We start from the raw sequence: 7598 nt of genomic DNA, 5'->3' as shown, positions 1-7598 counted from the left end.
GTTGATATGTACCTTTCTTGATGACAACTGCACCAACGTGAGAAAGCCCACGTCGTCGAACACTTGCACCCATATCATGACTAGGGTATGGCAAGATTTCTTGCTTGAAGTGAAGATCCTCTCGCTACGACTAGCTACGACCACACACCGCAGCGATGCAGGCGTCGAAGGGGTGCATCGCAGTCAGTCGCCGTCACCCGACGCTGCTCGTTTGACATTCACGGCTTTCCGCCCAGGTGCTTCGCTTGTACTTGGAACCAAGTGTTATTTCTGTACTTGTGTCTGTGCTCAGTGGCTGGATATGGGCCTCAAGAGCAGTTCTTCAGGCTCAATAGCATTCGCCGAAGAACTTGCGAAGAAAATGCTACCCAGGAAAAAAAACACGAAGACACAACGCACCAGCTTGGTGGACTATGCACTGGTCGCGGAAACCAGGCCCTGCGGAGTATACACCAAATGCAAACTATCTAAAAAAAATCATTTTTAGGTTCAAATTGGCTTCTGCGGACTAAACGCCTCGACACTGCCTGTTATTATGCATTGTATATTCACCACTGTTTGTTGCGGCTTGAGACTGCCTTCCTGTAATGATGCAGAGGGGTCAACTGAACCTTGAAATAAACATATTTAAGCACATCTAGACACAATCTTTCTTAAAGCCAGATGGTCAGGGAAAAGGTCTGCCATTACCTAATTTGCCAACAGCACACCGATGGTCACAATCAAAACTCACCGAGTCAATGGGCAGTTTTCCACCGCATTATCGCCGTGTAATCACCCATTTGGTCCATTAAAACCTTGAGGCTGTAGCCACCAGCACACCCATTCTAGATCTGGAAAGCTTATGCTGTAGACGAAATTCCCATATCATCACATTTTTAACAAACTGAATTGTCCCACCTGTTACACTTTTAGCTTTGGAAGTAAACCAGTTCACAATACCACCAGTGGCATACATCGTGCCAAGAATTAGTGCCGCGTGTGGCAGCAAAATGTCCTAACTAGGGAAGCAAACTTAATCGATCGTGTTGATTAAGGCACCTAGATACGGGAGAAATTATCAATCAATCAAAGGAGGATCCTCGAAAGGGAAGTTTTCTCGCCGAACGAACATTACTTTTTATTGGGCGTTCCGCAATGTAAGGCCGAAGTCATTCACTCCGTGATCGGTACAGAAGGGGTCCCTATCATTTCGTCGAAACTCGTTTCGTGGAATTACGTTTCGTGGACAACTTTTCGTGGACACACGTTTCATGGACACACGTTTCGTCGACAGTGTGACGTTTCATCGACAATCGTTTCGTCGACAGCACCACCGTAAAACGTTTCGTCGACAAACTTTTTTTTTTTTTTTGCGGTTCCGAAAGGAATGCCGGAAACTTAAGGTACATGTAAAATAATTTAATTATGACTTTGTTCTTGAGTGAGAGCGATGAAAAGGACATGCTGGATCGCGAAAGGGACGGGGCAGCAGAACGAAGAGAACGAAGTGCGCAACGATATAGCCTCAACGAATACCGAACGACGCAATACATACCGAACGCCTCAACGGATCAGAACGTTTCTCAACAATGTAAATATTGTACATAAACCCTGTTATTCCTTCTCTTAACGCTATTTAACAGTACATGCGCTTGTAACAGATGAAAAAGACGATGCCTAGCGCAGTTGCTCTCCAAGGTGAGCAACTGCGCTATCCTCTCGCTCTCATCCGTGTCAAATGGAAAAGCAAGAGCGCGCAGGACTTCGCGCGCGGCCTATTCGGATATTTGCAAGTTCCGATGCCCGTTTATGGAACCGAAAGTTACTGGAAGAAGAAAAGTGGTGGAGAAAAATATGCGTAGGCACAGAGCAAAACTTCGATCCAATGGTGGGTTGCGGAAAAGGGCGTAAACACTGTTTTTTTTCTTCTTCATATTGGTTATTTTAAAACAAAACTACAGCTTGCAGCCTTTTATTGCAACATTACAACCCTAATACTTCAATTGAAGTCAAGCGTGTTCATTACCCTAAATTATTCAAAACGAAAAGTGATGCAGTGTTTTACTGGCTACTGCGGCTTATACGCGAAAAAACTGTTCAGTCACACTAGTTTCATCGTCATGTATCCTTAAAGGGGTACTCCGCCGTTTTCTTCATAGTCCCCGATTTGCCTAAAGACTTGCTGAAAACACCAACAAACATCGCTGAACTAGTAACCCAAATATTTGGACAAAATAACTTTTTTTCGCGAAGTTACAGAATTTACAATTTTGGTCCTCATCGTGTTTTCCAAAGTGAAAAGCTCTACTGGCAACATTGAAAAAGTGACGTCATGAGTGTGCAGGGGTTCACTCTTTGGGCTGTAGACTTTGTTTTCAACTGATTACAGGCAGTTTTATGGTGTCAAATGAATGCTTTGGAAAGTCGCTCCAGCTCCCGCGCAGCAGTACGATACAAATGCTCGGCATAGTTCATTTTTAGACTGCCCGCTCGAACCGCAAGCCGTGACGTTACGGCAATGAAAAGCGCGGGTATATTCGAATCTTCGTTTTGGCGTCATTTTCATTTGCCGATTTCACAATAACTATTCTGAATTTCGCGATACAAAATAACATATTAGAAAGATTAAAGGACGGCGATTTCAAAAATATAGTTAGTTGGGGTTGCTCAAAAAGTCGCCGGAGTTCCCCTTTAAGGGCCGATTAAAAAGGACATTACACAATAAGGGGGCTGTAAACAATGTCAAATAAGAATAAATAACAAAAGCACGAAAACCAATAACGCTCGCACTACCAGGAGGACCGTGAGCACGCTGCCCGCCAGTAAACCTAAAAAAAAAAAAAAAAAAAAAAAAAACTACATTGCAATGCAAAAAATAAATAAATAAACAAACAAACACGATAATTGGTCACAGATAAATAAAACAGTACACGAAGTTTAGTCGTATTACACAAAGTAAACCATAGTTGATATCGAACGTGCATCATATTGCATTATATAGCTTCTCTCGAGCAGCCGCCACATGCAAGGCCTTGGACACGGTAGTACCACTGGATGAAATCTGTCGGTAAGAGCCACACGCGACATTAAATTATTATTTTATCGATTCCAGCAGACCGATACCTGGGGCAAGTTCGTAGCTCTTTTCATAAAAAAGCGGCTTCCAAATCTAATGTTCTTTGGTCACATATTAGCTTATCTGCATGCAAAATTTCAGTATAGGCATAACATATGGAGAACTATTGTGTTATTCATTATCCAGAAGCTAAATATGCTAAAGACTAAAAATCGTATACGGTCTGGTAAGTACAGTAGGTTGAATACCCAGTGTTTGGAGGAGAAAACAACCGTGTTTTATCACCGTAAAAGTAAACCACGCGTAGGAAAATGCTCAGTCTCCTTTAAAGTTTATTGCTAGCGGCTAAGACCAGATGCCAATTAGCTTGAAAACCGATTTAATGCCATTTTCAACGGTAGGAAGGCTGTGTGCACCGCAAACAGGCCTCGTTTATTCTTTCAAATTTTCTTTAAGAGCTTCAGTGTTTTGACGTGTGGACAATCTATGCTATGTTCAGCTGGCTCTTGAGTGTTCTGCCAAAAGACGCGACGCGCGGAAAGATACGCTTGCTCTTGTAATGACTCAGCCACTTTTTCAAAACAGTCGGAGTGCCGGCGGCCAGTCCGCGAAGGGTTGCACTCGATGACGTACAGACACCTCGATCACGTATGATGCCGAAAGCGTAGCCCTCAAGAGCTGCGCATATTGTTGAATGTTTTAAAAATCTAATTTGAAAAAGGACACTGGTAGATAACAAAACTTCCCGGCTTTGACAACGCTTCCCCAAAGGTTCGGGCAAAGACACGAGCGAAACCACTCAAATCGTAAGTTCCGTAATCAGTGCAATCGGCGAGCTCCCCCCCCCCCCCCCCCCCCAAAAAAAAAAAAAAAGCAAAAAAAAATTTTGATAGTTTAAATTGGTGAGGCAAGATGGCTGCGCACTGGTTCGCCATACTTGGCCCAGTCGGCCATCTTTCATCCATCCATCCATCCAACACAAGGCCGCGCGAGGAGGCGCAGCTGGCGGAGCTTGCAGAGCGAGCTGTCGACGAAACGTCGCAACATCTGTCGATGAAACGAGCACCCGCTCGTTTCCACGAAACGATCTGTCGATGAAACATCGCAGTGTCGACGAAACGATTTGTCCATGAAACGTCGTTCGACGAATTGATTGCCACCGGTACAGAAGCATTTGCTTAGTAGTCGGTCGTGCGTGATAAAAACAACAACAAAAACAAAGGTGGATTAGAAACGCGATAGATTCGCCTTTGCACGGAGTACTTAAACTTAAAATCGTGTCAACATAAAACGACTATGGCCCGCCATGCTAGCAGCTATCTTAAATTTTACCCGTGTAGTCGCCACACCCGTGCACCAAACGAAAGCGTTGCTGCAAGCCTCTCCGCCGTCAACTTTGAGTCGCTGTTGAGTCTGAAGAACTGCTCCATGAGGTCCATATCCAACCACTGAGCACATACACAAGCACAGCAAATAAAACTCGGTTCCAAGTGCAAGCGAAGAATCCTGGGCGGAAAGCCCTGAATGCCAAACGATCTGCGTCGGGCGACGGCGACTGACTGCGGTTGCGCTTTTTCGACGCCTGCATCGCTGCGGCGGGTGGTCGTAGCTAGTCGTAACAGATCGTGCCAGCTGTGTTGCTCGTACCGGAACACTAGAGCCGCGTAATATTCTTGCTGCTGAAGTTTATAAGCCTACGTTCGTGGCGAACGCATTTACACAAAGCCAACGCCCAGCTAACCTATCCCCCTCTTTCTCTTTCGGCGACCAGCCGCCAGGGCGGTGACATCGTCGCTGAAACTCCTCAATCGCCTACGTCGTCTTCTTTGCCATAGGGCAGCTGACCGCTTCTACGTGCGCGAGCTCTCGCTGGAAGCGTAATCCTATTTATATAGTGCTCATCCGTGTGTACTGTAGCGAATATTTCAGGCCCAACATATCAATAGTTTATTGTTATCAACCAGGAAAACGCAATACCTGTAAACACCCCCCGACAAAGAAAGAAAACGAGAGCTCGCCGTTCGCTTTGACCAACGTTGGGCTTGACCAATAGACCGATCTCACCAACCGTCAAGAGCGTGCGTGACGCAGCCATAGTTGTACTTCACAGGAGGCAGCGGTAGTGCACAAGACGGCTCGTCTCGTGCACTACCGTGGCGTTTACCCTCGTGCGGAAAGATCACAGTTCCCGCAATTCATTGCGACAGAGGAGGCATTGCGAAACTGGCGATGAGGTCGGTCTATTATCCCAAGCCCGGTTCACAAATCTGCGTTTCGAGCGACAGAAACGACAAAAACAACACGAACGACATGACAAAGGGGACGATTATGTTCGTATTACAGAGCGTGGCAGATAATGCAATGAGCAGCTTTGTCAAGCAATCATGTGTCACGGTTGTCCCGGTGTCATGTCGTTCGTGTCGTTTCTGTCGTTCCTGTAGCTCGGAACGCAGATGTGTGAACCGGCCTTTACGAGCCTACTCTGATGGTATACGCTTGAACGTCGCGGAAAATCGGTCTCCTCGCCTTTTCGAGGTGTCGCCACGGGTACGAATACTGGCGGGGTATTAAGTGATTTGTTCGGCACACAAGCGTCACTACAGGTTATGACTCTGTCAACATTGCCTGAATCCTATTCTAATTGTAAAATAAAATATCGAAGGTGTCTTCCCGGGCACAATGTCCGCCCCATATCAAAATCGAACTTGGCGGTTTTTTTAAATGCAATATTTAGCATTATTTCGCGCATTAAGTTCCCGGAAATTAGCAGCACATTCGGGAAATTGAAGTTGAGTGTCTTTTTTTTTTCATAACTCGCGGAAATGATGACAAACGGTTTCTCCGGACATTTAGTTGCAAATTCACAAGATATATTATAATTTATGTTGCATAATTATCAAATTGGCGGCCTTTCTGTAACCATCTGTTCGAGACAGATTCTTTGTCGCTCGGTTAACAAGTGTTCATTCAACAAACCGCTGATCAATCTTGCCGTCCGCTACACCATTGTAAAAATTCATTACGGGCTTGAATCATCGCGATATGTGTCATATGCCTTCCAACGTTAAGAAGTGTTTCAGAATTGAATTGTAAAAAGTTGGTTATCAGATATATTATTTTTGTTTTACAAGAAATTCTTGCCTCACTCTGAGCACCTATGCATTAGACCATAACAACGTAAAAAAGAAACATGAATAAACAACGGCCAAGGGGAGCACAGCGTCACGCACGAAGCCCGAGAAGCCCGGGCAATTGGCGCCTCGGAGTCGCGTCCAGCCGGCGCGCCGGCACCCCGGCCGTGGGGCAGGCGCCGCGACGTTGCGGCCACTGCGGGCCTCCGTCAGCGGGTCCATATCAGAAGAGCGAATGACATTTTAGCGAACGGCGACATTTGAGCGAATGGTCGTTTTAGCGAATAACGGGGGCGCGCGTTAACCCATCCGTCGCGCTGCGCTTTACGCCGCTTCGCGGCGACAGTCTACGGCAACTCATTACAAAAATATGAACTCACTTGGGCCGCCCGAAAACGCCGCTTCGCGGCGTCTGACTATTCGCTAAAGTGTCGTTCGATGAAACGTGGGCGTTCGCTAAAACGTCATTCGATCAAGTGAGTGCCTCCCCATGGCAGCGTCTCACAGGCGTCCATTCTGGATGCCACCTGTCTCAATGCGACGCTCTAATTGGCCCACTGAGTCGTAGCTTCCACAGTTTGCTAAGTGTGCCCATAGGCAACCAGCAATGCAGCTTGGAAGTTGGCACGACACGTTGCGCCATCTAGCGACTGAAAAATAAAACAACTTGAATAGTCCAGGACGGCCTGGGTCGCGAGGACTGTGGGCGGGCGCATTTAGAAACCACGAGTGAACGTGGCATTTTGGATCGGCGTGAGCCTTTTTGGAACTGTTTTTTCATAAAATTAAGTCTCAACTTCACGTCTCTATGACCTTTCCGGGTTCCTGTGACATCTCCCCTAAGCCTAGAGTTTTCCCCAAAAATAAACGCCGCTACTGCTGCGTGAAAGACTGCCACGGCCGTGCAGGTGACCCAAGCGTCAGACTTTACCGCTTCCTTTTAAGATCTTGGGAAGCGACATGGCGACAAAGTGGATTACTGGAGTGCGATGCATCATGTCAGTGAATTTTACATTAATTGTTGAAGTGAACGAAAATAGATGTGCAGGCTTGGAAAGTGGTCTGACAGACTCCTTTTGCAAAATAACGTATTTATACTAGTTTTTTTACGAGTCTCTGAGACAACCATTTAGAGAAATACAGTAGGAAAAATTGGGCCGATTGTTGCTTAGCTTTGACGTCGAGAATCAGGCGATCAGGTCTTCAAGCGAGATGCCCTTCGACCTGTTCCGGTACTCGTAGTTGTAGGCGTGCATTTGGTTGCGACCGCGCGCGCCGTTCGGCACGCGCGGTTGCAACCAAAACCTTTTAAGCATGCAAGTTATTAAATAGTGGATTTTCGTAGAACAAATTTTTGTTTGTTTCGGCTACCAAATTTAATGCTGAGTCTGGTAACAAATGTGACGGCG

This window comes from Ixodes scapularis, unplaced genomic scaffold (genome assembly GCF_016920785.2).
Source record: "Ixodes scapularis isolate PalLabHiFi unplaced genomic scaffold, ASM1692078v2 PGA_scaffold2__306_contigs__length_199485367, whole genome shotgun sequence".
NCBI lineage: Eukaryota > Metazoa > Arthropoda > Arachnida > Ixodida > Ixodidae > Ixodes > Ixodes scapularis.
The sequence above is the reverse complement of the archived record's forward strand: the minus strand, read 5'-3'. Positions refer to the sequence as shown.